At 36.7% G+C, this 14,040-nt stretch overlaps 1 protein-coding gene across 2 annotated transcripts in view; it reads left to right on the top strand.

Annotated features, from left to right (window-relative positions):
• GARRE1 (granule associated Rac and RHOG effector 1) overlaps positions 1-14,040 on the top strand; it is a 61,144-nt gene that overhangs the window by 1,052 nt on the left and 46,052 nt on the right. Inside the window, exon 2 of one of the 2 annotated variants that reach the window (XM_062586883.1) lies at positions 11,532-11,770. The exons of the other annotated variant lie outside the window; for it this stretch is intronic. The gene's annotated coding sequence lies outside the window, so the exon portion shown is untranslated. The remainder of the gene's footprint in view (positions 1-11,531; positions 11,771-14,040) is intronic. 2 annotated transcript variants of the gene reach the window in all.

The raw sequence follows: 14,040 nt of genomic DNA, 5'->3' as shown, positions 1-14,040 counted from the left end.
CGTGCGGGTTCGCGGGCCAGGCCCTGCGAGGGGCCTGCGCGGGCGGCCCAGCGGCGCTCTCGAGGGGCGCGTGGTGTCCGCCGGCGGTGGGAAGCTGCGGGAGCCGCTGCGGCGCGCCGCCCTCGCCTCCCCACGGCGGGCGGCACGTGCTTCGGCTCCCGGCCGCGGGGGGATTTCGGTGCGCGGCCGGCAGGATCGGCCGCGGCAGCCATCCGCGGGGCGTGCGGAGGCGCTGCTCGTGCGTCGCGTGCAGCAGCGCGATTTCGCGCCTGGCTGGGCTCCTCTACCTTGAGAGTAAGGTTGAACGCCTTTCTTCTTGAAAGAACTGCTATTTTTCAGAGCTCAAAGTTCAGGACTTCTGCAAGCCTTTATTTTCATCTTTTATTTTCTACCTCTGTGCTTCCCCCCTAAAGTGAAGGGTTTCTCTTCTAAATCTGTTGGGTTTTGGAGCAGCAGTTGTAGAGAAGGTGAGTTCCAGGTAAAGATGCCCCTTCCTGATGCTCCTGGGAACCTTGGCAGGACGTGGTGCAGACTGGTGCCTTTCACCTCTCGTCCGTCACCGGACACTTGGAGCCAGGCGTAAATCCTGAATCAGAACTTACTGAGAGGTGTTAGGGAGCTAGAAATAATACATCCTGGGAATATTTGCTAGTCACGAGTTTCTTCCAAGACTCTGAAATTTTGGTTAACAGTTAAATCGTCCTCCTTTAAGAGTAATGTGAAAATATCAGCTGCAAACAAAGTAAAGTCAAATTTTCTTCTGCTTCTTAGATGTCAGCTCTTTTCTATCACTTAATCTTTCCCAAAAGCCTTTTACCACACAGTTTTGTTTTTTTTTTTTGACTTTTATTTTTTAACTACTATCTCTGACCTGAAAGTATTTCATCCCACTTCTTCTCCCTTTTTATTACTTTCAATGTCTTTCTCCCCAGCATACAAAATAGACTGCTAGTTTTTCTTTCCTGCAAAATAAAATAAATGTATTTTTGCTGTCCTGGAAGATAATAAGCAAGCTTCCCTTTACACCTTGAATTGGTTGCACTTTTAAGTGCTACCACTTGTCTCTTGTTATTCAGACCAGGCTTGTGTGAAGAAAAATAGTGCTGCTGCTTTTGTTTACATAGTAGTATTGTAATAGGAGAGATTTGTTCTTGGAACAGTGAATTCTGGTACACAAGAAATCCTGCTAATGATAGTGATTAATGGGTGCTACTCAAAACAGCTTATCACAGCAGATATGACTAATTATCTTGTATGAAAAGAACTCCAGTAGTCCAAATAATCTCAAGGTATTTTTACAATTTTAAAGAAATGTATGCATACAGATAAATGCGCAGTGAAATGCTGAACTTGCAGTGAAGTGTGGCAGTTCTTTGAAAGCTTGCTACTATACTATAAAACCACTTAGAGCTGAAAATGAAGAATATCTTCTTGTGGTTACTGTAGGTAGATAGAGTGTTATTACTGGAATTGGAAGTTAGCCAGAACAACACCCTACATGTTCGAAACAATGCCGGGGTATTGTTAGTAACTATACAAGGGGTTTTATATCACACATGAAAGATGACATTTCCAGCAGCGTGGATAACCTCATCACAAAACGGTGTGCTGGGCTGATTTACAGGGCAACTGCCTTTGCTAGGCTTTTCAAAACCTACTCTATAATCACACCAGTTTTGACAGAGCTGGGTGATATGTCTGGATTAGTATTTCTTAACCTTCATTGGCCTTTGGGTAACAACGATTTATTAGTAACGTGCTACAGGCAATCTTGTACGGCCACGGACTCTTGTGTCCTGGCTTCTGTTTTAATTTTGTACGTCTTGTGGCTGAAAGCAACTGTGAAAGTTCATTTGGGGACCAGTGCTTGAAACCACAGAAGGCACTATTTCTTGATACCTGTAAATCTGAAGGTAGCCTGGTAGGATGGAAAAATACTTTGAGTTATGTAGACTTTCTTAGATAAAAATGGGTTCCAAACAATCATTTAAAAAATGTTTTTTTTTCTTTCCTGTGAAATTTCAAGAAGATAAGCTATAGTGCCTTGGTTTTATCGAGGAATGTTTCCCTTTGAAGTGCTTTAGGTGACAAGACAGAAGTTATTTTGAGAAATGTATAGGTCTTAAAGTACCAATTTTTGTCTTACTGTCCTATTTTTAATGAAGATTAGATAACTTTGGGGGATTAATCTGTGTGGTTTTATTAAGGGCATAAATCTTGAATAAGGCAAGCTGACCTCCAGAGCCTGGATTGGAGCAGCAGCAGTAGCATACAAGCAGGAAGAGTGGGGGGACCAGCAGAGGAGGGTCTAGATGTGCTGGTTAAGATTTGAGGGGTGAAAGAAAACGGCTGAAAAGGAGCGTGTGAAGTACTGTGTGGTGTTGAGGGAATTCCGAGATGTTTGTGAGTGGAAAAGATCAGTAGGGATATATTTGAGGTGGGAGTACCTGGGCTCCATGCAAGACTTTCAAGTGTACTCAAGAGCCTTTATAGCAAGTCAGACATTTTTCTGACCATGTTATTGCATACCATTGGTGGTACATGGGCTTCAGTATAATGATAATATATGGTGGCTTATCAGAGTAAACACCTATTACAACTGTTTTTAATAAAACAACTAATCTGATGTGTTATGTACATACCAGTTTTAAATGCGATATTCTAGGCCTCTGAAGAGCTATTTTCATGAAGAGAAGAGGTGCTCTTGCTTCTAAGCAAAGCCCTTGTAAAAGAGCGTGAAAGCACTGGTGGAAATAATTTTTGCTGTATTACCTAAAACAAAAACAAAGTTTTTGCTGTAAAGTAGCTGTCTCCATTTTTCTTGGATAAAGTTTTACCTTGTATGTTTTTACTGCTAGGATTACATCAGAGAAAGTAATTTCCTAGCAATCGTATTTAGAATTTAAGAGCGCTTAAATAGTGACTAATTTCTGATTATTTTGTTAGTAAAATTTTCTCCTTGAAATAGCTGATACATATTTTCTGGTTTAGTCTAGCTAAATTTTTATTGTCTTTCAAAATGGTTATAATCCTCCTTTGTGTTCTTTTTTTTTCTTGCTTTGCTGATTGCTTTCTGCTTTCTCAAGTGGTTAGGGCAAATATATCTTTTAAGTTCGCATTTTATCTTGTTGCTTTTCAGCGTGATACTTGTGAGATGCTACTATTTTTGGTAAGCACCTCTGCAGGATAGCATTGAAAAAGACACATTATTTGGCTAATTTTAGAAGGAAAATCCCTCTATTGCCTTTTCAGCCACCCCTTCCCAGGTCTGGGTATTGCACTTTTGTTGTTTTCTTGCACTAAGTACATGTCGGTTAGGAAATTATAAGGGGGCATATTAATTGGTTGTTTAGTAACAGTATTGAAGTTATGATTCTTGCTTAGCTATGTGCTCAAAGTTGACCTTTAAATGTAATAGTCTGATTATAGAATAGTCTGATTATTCACAGCCTCTGTGTGAGGTATTTTTGGTGCAATCTGGAAATGGGACAAAACTCCTGAACTTTGACAATTTCAAACATTAGGGGAGGTTTGTTTCTCTTGTTAGAAATAATAATAATATTTAACTTTTAATTCTTTAATGCTTTATTCTAGCATGCTCTATTTTTAGAAGAAACTCCTTAAAGCAATGTGTGGAATGCAGGATAGAAGAGAGGGTAGGAAAAGAGTAGAAAGATCCATAATGGTCCTTTTCTCCCCCCAATTCTCCAAAGACATCCCTAGTATGATTTATGCCTTTGTCAGTGCATGAGATTAATCTAGCAATTAAATATGTCTTAAATCCTTTCAGGAGTATTTCTGGTTTCTCAAGTAGATTACTTCATTGTGATAACTTGGTATGTTTGTGAGTTTCTGGATGGTATCAGGAAATCTTCAACATTTACTGGGGCAAAGCTTTGTCTTTTCAAGCATGTCCATATGCTCTGTGTGATACATAGGAGCACTGCTCTGAATATCTAGGTATTTTCCTTGTTTAAGAAAGCTGCACTTCCTACTCCTCTCTACAGATTGTAGCACTCCGCCGATTGTGTCTTAGCACAGCTAAAGTCCAGACACAGGAGCTTCCCTGGAGAAAGATAAAGCCCCTGAATGCTACCTAGAACTCATGTCTCAGAAAAATCCAGAGGTCTTCTACTGTTTCTTCCTAGGAGCCTAAGACAACGCAGCATTTTAAAAAGTTCCTTAAAAATACTCGAAACTGGCAATCTCATCCCTAAGATGCTAGGCATTCTTGTTGTTATGTGGCCCAACATATAACAGAAATGCTGAAAGTGGTGAAAGCTTTAGTGACTGGAAAGAGCAGACACATAGACAACTCCTTGTTGTTGAAAGACTCTCCTTGTTTCTGCATCCTCGCAGCTTGAGAAAAAGACTGAAGATTAGAGAGAAAGATCAGTAAGGGTAAATTCAGTATTGTGCCAGACTATGCGATTTCAGGAACATGAGCTCTTTCTACTGGAATATTTCAAAATTTTTCTCAGAGTGCGGTTGCAAGTCTCGCACCAGATAGCATTATGTAGAAGGAGGAAGACTATGAAGAGGAAAAGATGACTGGCTGGAAAGTCCATTATTCTAGATCTATACTTGACGTTCCTCTGAATGCATCTTTCAAAAGAAATTTCAATGCAGAATGGGTTTGTCATTTCCAAATGCTCTGAAAAGACCATATATGTCAAATGAGGGTCTAAAAGTGAATGCAGCTTTTCATCTTTTGTTAAAGGCATTTGTGTCTAGTTAAAGGTGGAACGATTCTGAGGAGAAGAAGAGATTTTTTTTTGAGGAAAAATAATAGCAGTAATGCTTGCTGTTCTGATGGTCTCCAATTCTTTGGCCAAGCAGGATTTGAAGAGTTAGTGTAGAATGGAATAGAGAATATCTTAGTATAGGATAGTGTTAAATAAAGCTACGCTAATATGCTGTTATGGAATCAGACTTCACCAGTGCTTGTTTCATACCTCCAGAATAAATTGTCTTGAGCCTCTTACCAAAGATGTAGTTAGATACTTGTGTTTATTTGATTAAGCAACACATTTTTCAAATATTTAAGCGATAAAGTAATCAGAACTACCCTTTTGCCTAAATGAGATGAACATCTACAAGCAGATGACATAGGATCCTTACCACGGTGCTAAAAATAGGTTTACTGCTAAATATTTGTGTGTATCATTCAAAAAAGATTTTAAAAATTACATTTATTTAATAAAACCAAAACAGAATGAGAAAGGTGTGTAAGATTTGATAGTGCTTAAAATTCTCTTTTAGTAAGTTTGGTTCCAAGTAGTGCAAATGAAATTATCCAGATTGCTGGATTGCCAGCGATGTTGGCAGGAAAACAGAGGGTTGAATGAATACTCGCACAATCTTCACCTACAGAGAGCTAACTGGAGGTACTCTGCCAGTTCATAGTGGAGTGCCTGCCTTTCTGGGCAACAAGCAGTGTAGATATGTAAATTATGATGTAGGCAAAAAAGTTAAGCTTTTGGTAGTATCATAACTTTTTGTATTCTGAAGAGAAGCTACTCAGATTTTTGTATGGAGAAGTAGGTCTAGGCTAATGAAAAATTAGATTTCCTAAATTAATGCAAGTGTAAATGGACTCTTATTTCTGAGGCTTTTTTTTTTTCTTTCTTTAGATACTTCCATGCTCATGAAAATTGGATGGGCTACTGGAAGAAATGCCAGCTATTAGAACAAAATGATGAAATAAAAACATATATACTGTTCTCAGGTATAGGCTTCATTTGGTATTAAACTCTAGGAAGAGTCCTTGCTCAGAGAACGACCCGTCTTTCTGTTTGTCTTGCATTGCTTTCAGGAAGAGAAATGAAAATGTTTCTCCCAAGAGATCCTCTTAGGTTTTATAATAATTTTTTTAAATCTAAACATTGTAATAATTTCCAGGGCAACAGATTGTGATATCGGATTCATCACTTGGACCTTATTTCATGTCCGAAGTGGACTGAGTATCATAAAGTTTGTGGCAACTGTTTAAACAAAGTAACTTTGGTAATTAGTGAACTCGGTAAAAAATTGTGAAAGTTTAACTATGAATTTACTGTCTGTTTAGAAGTTTCTCTTAGCAAGCGCATTCTATTGTTCCAAATCATCAACCCTAATTTAAATACATTATCCTACATATCATATTTGGTCTTAAAACTGAAATAGTAATTTGGATCATGTGACAGAAAATAATGTGAAATAGTGTGGCAATCTTTGGTTAAGTGCACTTTTTACTTTATCCATGTGGAAAAGTGGTACATCTGACCTGTGCTATTTTGAAATTAATATATTGCTTGATTTTGTGGTTAGAAAAGATTTGGGTCTGGTTAAGTGAAATCTATTGCTCTGCAGATGTTGCTGGACATGAAGTCTGTTGAAAACCACTAATGATACATATTTTGTTTTTATATAGAAATGTTACATTTTTGTGGTGATAGATTGGTATGATAGAGTAAATCTGTAGTTGACACACAAGATTTAGTGAAATGTTTTGGGGAAAAGTATATATTTTCTTCCTTTGAAGACATAACTGGAAAAGACCCCCCCCCCCGCACATACTTTAGTTTCTGGAGCAGTTGGGTTTTATGACATTTGATTGAAATTGATAATACAGTTAAGCTCCGCACATGTGTTAGAAGGATCTAGTTGTCTTTTACTCTACTTTCTCTTTTTCTATCATAGTGACCGTATTTTTAGCTGTGGGCTGCATGGATCCCTTTCAGTTTATAGATACTGTCTTTGAAATATCAGGAGAGGTTTTTATCACTGAATCTCGAGCATTCTTAAGTTGTTGCTGGCCGGATGTCAGAGTTACTGCTCAAGAACTTCTCGTGGTATCTTCAAATTGGGGCTGCTTTTCTGGGCAGCATGTTCTCATCAGACAGGTTGCTGGACTCAATACATGATGTGTGAGTTATAGCAGGTGGTTTACTGAGATGATATTAAAAAGTTGAATGGCTCCTCTGATTTTAAAGGCAGAGTGTATTAAGTTGAATTTGTTCTTAAACATGTGCACAAAGTTCACTGCCTAGCCTGGTGAGTTGACAAGTGCTTTTCTGTTTTGTTTTTTATGACGCTTAGTGTGCTTTCAAACCAAACTACTTGAGTCAGTTTTTGAAGAAATAGGTTTAAATTATCATATTGCTGTTGATCTCCCTAGAATCATTTCTCCTTACCTTTTTTTCATTGCTTTGTGAATTAAAGCAGTGTTTCTGCATCCTTTGCACTTCCCAGGATTGCTGATGGAGAATGTGTCTAGACTCTGCCTTTTCTTGTGTTTCTTGTTTTTCTTCAGAAGTCTACATGGCCTTCACATTTGTGCATTATGATTTATTGAGAAGACTAGTGCTTATATGACTGATAAAATTTGACTGGAGTGTTTTTTTTTTTTTTTTTTTTTTTTAATGAAACCACGCTTTTTTGGGGCTTTTGTAGGATTTTAGTGCATATGCTGTGTTGTCACTGGTATTTAAAGTTGCCGCTTGAAACAAAAGAACATTATTTACTTTGGTCAGTATTTTTCTGCTAAAAAGTTGGTATTTTGTTTGGAAACTATTTTAGCGTAGATGAAGCAATCTATTTTCAAAAATTTTTGTGGTTTCAGAGAAATAGCACATTGTGTCTTCCTTACCTGTTTTATTTGAGACATTCTGTTTTGGAGCATGAGTTGATCATCTCTTCTTTATTGGTTGTTTTTCGTTTCCAATAAATCATATATCAAGAAAAACAGTGGCATGTAGTTTATGAAATTTTCTACACAAAATAATTATGTTTCTTTTCCTAGTAACTTAAGGTTTTGCCAGTGATATGGTCCTCATCATCACATAGTATTATAATTACCCAAATATGCTATATTTTGATACAGTTGTTCCAGTGTGTTAAGGAATAAATTACATAGGTACAGGGCATCTTACATGTATATGCCTAGCTAAATATATTTCTCTTAAATGAATCCTAATGCAAGCAAAGTTAAAGTGGTCCAAGTAGACTTAGACTAAATATATGCAGCTAGATATATGTGAATATTGATCATAATGCTCTGTAGTATGTGGAAAAAATTGATGTTCTTATCCCTTATTTAGCTGCGTCTAAAGGCTTGCGTTGTGGCATTTTCTTTCTTTTACGTCACACTATTGACTTAAGACTTCTGGTTCGCTGGCTTTCATTTACCTTACACTGTCATCAGCAGGCAGCTGTCCTGGCAGAATGACAGTGTTGTATGGGACAGTGCCATATCTGAAACGGTCCAAATCTGGTTACATTCAAAGCGGTCCAAATCTAATGATCTCAGAAGATACATCTAATATATTCTGATTTCTGAAAAAGGCAGGGAATAGTAGTAGTTGCAGCTGTAGGACATTCCTCAAAGAGAACTGTTTGACAAGCTAATGTAAATATATGATTTTGTGCCTCAATATGTGCACTAGGTATATAGGGTGTATAGATGCCCCTTTCTTACAACTGTTCTGTATTTCAGCTTTGAGACCTTCTCTATCGTTTAGGTAAGAACTTGTGTTTTAGCAAGAGATACTTCAAAATAGATGCTTTATAGTTTATGTGAAGGGAAGATTTGAGTTTTGTTTTCAGTCACAAAATTGTTTCTTCTAAAACTGGCACTTAGGTTTCTTCCAGGTGGAAGGTATTGCCTCAGCTGTAGCTAGCATTAGGTCAGGGATAAGTTGTAGGTTGTGTGGCAGGTACTCATGACTCTCCAACATTTGCATCAGAATACCTGTCCTTCTGCTTCCCTTTTCTTCATTTTTTGCTTGCCACTTTTGATTTTCTTATTAAATACCTTCATAGTTGAGTCTATGGGAAGAAAGGTAGCAAAGCAACTAATCATAGTCAATTTTTAATGCAAATTTTTTTAGAATTATCAAATAATTAGGTAAAGAATTCTCCATTCACCTATGAGTTGAGAAGCTTTAATCTACTACAAATGAGGGTAAGATACCCTGATTTTTACAGTATCAGCATGTTGTAAAGATTTAGATTTATCAAGAGTTTTTCACTGGCTTTCTTTCTCAAATAGTTATCCCCTAGGAACTTATAAGTATAGCTTGATTAGTATGATATTGAATCAAATTTTATTAGTATTTAGTAAGTGTCACTTCTGATCAATAAACGTGCACTATTTTGTGCAAAATGTGGACAAAGAAATGTCTGTATAAATAGAATCTACATGTTTCAACTTCAGAGGCAAATAAAATGTCAACAGAATCATCTGAAAGATATGAAAAGCAGTCTGTGGAAGAATTTTCTATTCCAAACAGAGAACAATACATTAGATACAAGGGGAAATATAAAAGCATTTTACAAGCAGCTATACTACTAACAAAGATTTGGTGATATGCATATAACATTTCAAAAAGCAGCAAAATATTTTACTAATGGCATTTATGAGAGACCTAAAATGTAGTTTAATCTTAATTTTTAATATCATATTGAAGTGCTATAAACAAAACCATCAGTTTAGTTGCCAAACCCACAATCATCTCATTTCCTTATGCTCTTGCAACCAGTCACTCTTCTTTTCTAAGCTCCCCATTATTTGTTTTGCTCTTTTTTTTTCTTGTTTTACACTTCATTCCTCATTAAAATACTCCTGTTTCTATGTATTGAACAATGAGGATTGGAATGTAAGCTGAAAGGTGAGAAGAAAAATCTACCAGGCTGAAATTGCAGAGGATTTCCTCTCAATTCCTCTCATTCTAAACTTAGTTTGGTGTGTTAGTGTCTGTGCAACTGAAGCACTGCTCAAACTCTTACCATGCACAAATGCATTGGTGGTAGTTGAAGATAAAATCTTGATGTATTACAGAGCATTTTGATTGTGGTTAGTCACGATACTGGCTTAAGACCAAATTGTTCCTAATAAAATAATTTATTAAATGCAGAAAGTGATATGATCTGCTCCAGCTGCATAATGTTACTGGACACTTTGAAGAAATGTAATTAATTTTCTTGTGTCTAAAATGGCAGTGTTGGAAAAATGTCTGAAATAGTGAATCATTGAAATTAAACTCCCTTAATAAAGGGCAATAGATGTATAAAATATGCACAAGTATATGGATAAAATATTTATATTGTGTTACTTATGAGTAAAAACAAGTACATAAATACCTTAGTATACTGAAAAAATACCTCTAATACTGTTTTTTAAAGCTTGTTAGAGTGAATCTAAAAGTAGGAAAAAAAAATAAAAATAGCATGAATGTTGTTGGCTTATAAGCAAAAAAGATACATTTTAAGTGTTCAGATATATCAGATAACTGCAGACTTGATATTACAATGAATACAAAAAAACTTTTGCGAGGAAAGAAGATGGAACCAATAAATGTTGGATGCCTGAGTTTCTTCATCATAGTGTTCCCTGGTAGGCTGCTACACATATATGCAGTAGGCTCATACAGAATATAGGAATTGCAAATGCCTAATAGAGTAACTCTCGGAATAAAGCAAGATCTTTAGAGGAAGTGTTAGAGAGCAGGAATATCGGTAGTAGTAGTACAGTTTTTAACCAATATTCCAAATATTTCAATGTGGAACAATTTTTCATATCAGAATATTTCATTCCATACTGTCTGGTTTTTCCATATAATACTTTGGAAAAAAGAAACGCATAGAAATTCTTCCTGCAGAAGTTTTAGTTTTTTGTTTGATTGCACAGCAGCAATTTGCACTTTCTACTGCTTTCAGTAACTTCAGAGCATAAAACATATGCAAGTTCAGTTTTCTATTAGAAGTATAGGTGGGGAACCAGAATTTGCCTAATGGGAAAAATATGGAAGACGATATATTATCTATAAACGGAGGACATAGTTACAAAAAATAGTGAAAATCTGAGGCTTAATTTCTGGTGTCTAGCAACAGGGATTTTCCCAAACAACTAATTATCCTATGGAGGACTATTGTTGTGCTGTTTGTCTTAAAGCAGATGTAAGGTGAACTCATTGCTTAAGTAATTTCACCCGCCTTCTCCTGGGACATGTGTGGAAGAAGGTCATTATTATTATTATTATTTTAACTCTGTTGTAGGTTTAGCAGAAAGGAGAGGTCCTAGCAATAGAAGAACTTGGGCAAAAGTGACCAGGGTAGCAGCTGCCTTGCCTTTCTTGCCTTTACCCAAAACACATCTCCCTGTAGCTAAGTTATTTGAACATGTTAAAGCAAAAACGTATTTATGGGTCGTAAGGGAGAACCAGGCTATGTAAAAGGCTAGATTTAGTCACTGTAAGCAGACAGAATTGCTTGGGATGTGGTTGAAAATACCTTCCTGTTTCTCTCAGAAGAAGCACCATCTAAATATCCAAGGGTTCAGTGATGTAGATACCAAATTAGATTTAAGGAGGAAAAAAATAAGATTGGAAGGGAGATGCTTTAATAAACTACATGTGACCCTGTCTTGATTGCTGCACAGAGGGAGAACAGTTGGCCTTTAAAATAGGCAGAAATAGGTTTTGTAACTGGCTTAATTAGTCTTTTCTTAGCCTATTGGCTCTGTTTTCTAGCTGCTTTTCTACATTTTGCAGAAACATAAATAAACTGCTTGGTAAAGAGATACGCAGCATCTCAGAGTGATATTCTTTAGAGCTTCTTGGAGCAAATCTAAAAGCGTCTTGGTAGACCCCTCCGAGAGCAAGACAGAGGACACCTCTGCTCCGTGCTTTGCGAAGACATCCTGGCGTAGAGCGAAGACGAGGGAGCTGCTGCTGTGTGTAACCTCAGTCGTGGAGTGGTGACAGGCACCGCCAGATCGACTCAACAAAGAGTAAGTAGCTGCTGCCTGTGATTCCTCTGGCCTTGGAAGAACTTGAAAGTAGGGAATATACAGGAATGTCTTAGGCAAGATCCTTGCTCAAATGTAAAACCCCTGGCCGTGGTTCTGGCCAGGCAGCGTTGATCCTGGCAGTGTCCCTGGCATCGTGCGGGAAGGTAGGCTGTGTAGCCTGCTGCAAATTCCTCTGGCAAGAAAGCTGCACGTGCACTGAGTCGGGTGTGATTTGAAAGTGCCAAGCTTAGCTTTGGTGGTAGGTTAGTAAAGAGTCAGAAAGCATATGTTATCTATTTTGGTACAAGTTTTATCTTCAAAACAAAATGTTTATTATGTCATGTGTTAACATAATTACAGATAATCTGATATTTAAAATTGAAAACTGTGTTACTGAATACCTCAACTGACAGTGTTGAGCAAACTCTGTGTTTGGGTTTTTTCATGTTTCAGTACTCACAGTAGTAGTTACAGTATTGCTGTTAGTACTGTGATGACTTCACCTGATGCTGGTAGGCTGCAAGTTGAAAGTATTTAGTATTTTTTCAGAAATCTTGCAGAAATGTTTTAAAAGAACCACATTTTTCAGTGAGATAACATGTTTTTCAGAAACTCATTATGTCATTTGAAAGTTTCATATAAACTGTAGTACATCAGTGTTTGTAAGAGCTGTTTTGACTCAGTAGAAGTACATTTTATCAGAACCTGCATCGGTGATTATACTCATTATGTCCATTTTTCTGAATGCTCTTCTTGGTTATCTTTTCATTATGACAATAGCCAAACAAAACACTCTGGTAGATGGTTTCCTAGTCACTGTCCCTCAAGACTTTTTTTTTTTTTTTTTTTAAGCATGCTATATATTGTAGTAGATGTCTTCTGTGCAAAGGTGAGCATATTTCATTTTTCCTTCTGCTTCTGATGAGCAGGCTCTTCAACTATATTTAACTGTTTTGAAGTTACACAAATATATCTCTTTGAAAACTTGTTTTATCTCATGGCTCAAAATTGCCAATTTTTAGTCTTCACAACTAATTTTTTTTTCTGCTTCTTGCCAAAAATCTCTGGCTCTATAAATCATAACTTTTAGAACAAAGAACTATGAGAGAGATTCCCAGTGTGGATATGTGGAGTTTCATTGTGTGTTTGAACTTTAAACTTAATAAGTTTTCAAAAGAACTTTAACCTTAAATGATCAGCAGAGTTATGGATTTACTTTGGTAACTGTGGTATATACTGAATTTTTATCCTTTTTGACAAATGAAAAACAAATATCCTTTTGTGATTAAAACAGTATAACATGTTCACCTGAGTTTTATTAAAGATGGGAGTAGAAACAGACTTGAATAAGTAAAAACCTTTTTATATACTCTCCTCAATCTCAAGTTTAGAATTGTTTCTGTAATTTCTCATACTAAAAGCAGAGACTGGGTATTCGCCTCCCTCCCCTTTTTTAAATGATAGCTGCATCTGACAAGCCATGTTGATTAGTTTTTAAGTTATGTTTAATAAAATGTTCAGTGAAACTAGTATTTTGAAGTAGTTATTTGGGGATTGTTGGGCAGTGATGATGTGATATTTGTTTTGTTTGATTAACAGTATCCTTTCTGAAAATGTATTGGCAAATACTTTTCAGCCCTGTGATAAGTTTTTGAAGTTGTCGTGCATTGACAGGAGGATCTTAGTGAGGTTTTGTGATCCATTTTTAGCCCTCATTTTTGGGTAGAGAAGAAAAGCTTTCAAACTTTGAATGTTAAAGACTCAATGAAGTTACTATTCAAAATATGTTTTTGTAACATCCTTTATGTTGGGGGAGAGGCAGTCTTATAATTTTCAAGCATTTATGTTCACAATGTAGTTTTATTTTAGGTACAGAAAGAAAATCTTATTACTTCACCAGTAATCACCTAGAAATTAATTTCTTATTGGGCTACTTCTGATTACACTGTTCCTGTTATCATGCCAACTTTTGCCTCGTGGTATAAATTACTCTGATACGTATGCTGACAAGATTACTCTGCACTTGGCTATTTCTGTATTTTTTGTTTTCTAGTCCATTTCAAATTCCAGCTCTCCCTTAAAAACTCCTCACACTTGTTTTTCTCTAGTCTAAATTATATTCAGTTGTATCTGCTTTTATTCTTAATTGCTAGAGGCTGCCTTCCCACTTGCACTGTTCAGTTTCAGGGGAACTACCAATAAATTCAAATGATACCCTGCTGAGAATAGGGTGGAACATGAAGCAGTGGGAGAGAGAAAGTAGAACAAAC

The sequence above is a fragment of the Rhea pennata genome, chromosome 13 (genome assembly GCF_028389875.1).
Source record: "Rhea pennata isolate bPtePen1 chromosome 13, bPtePen1.pri, whole genome shotgun sequence".
In the NCBI taxonomy this organism is placed as follows: Eukaryota; Metazoa; Chordata; class Aves; order Rheiformes; family Rheidae; genus Rhea; species Rhea pennata.
This window is presented reverse-complemented; position numbering and strand designations above follow the sequence as displayed.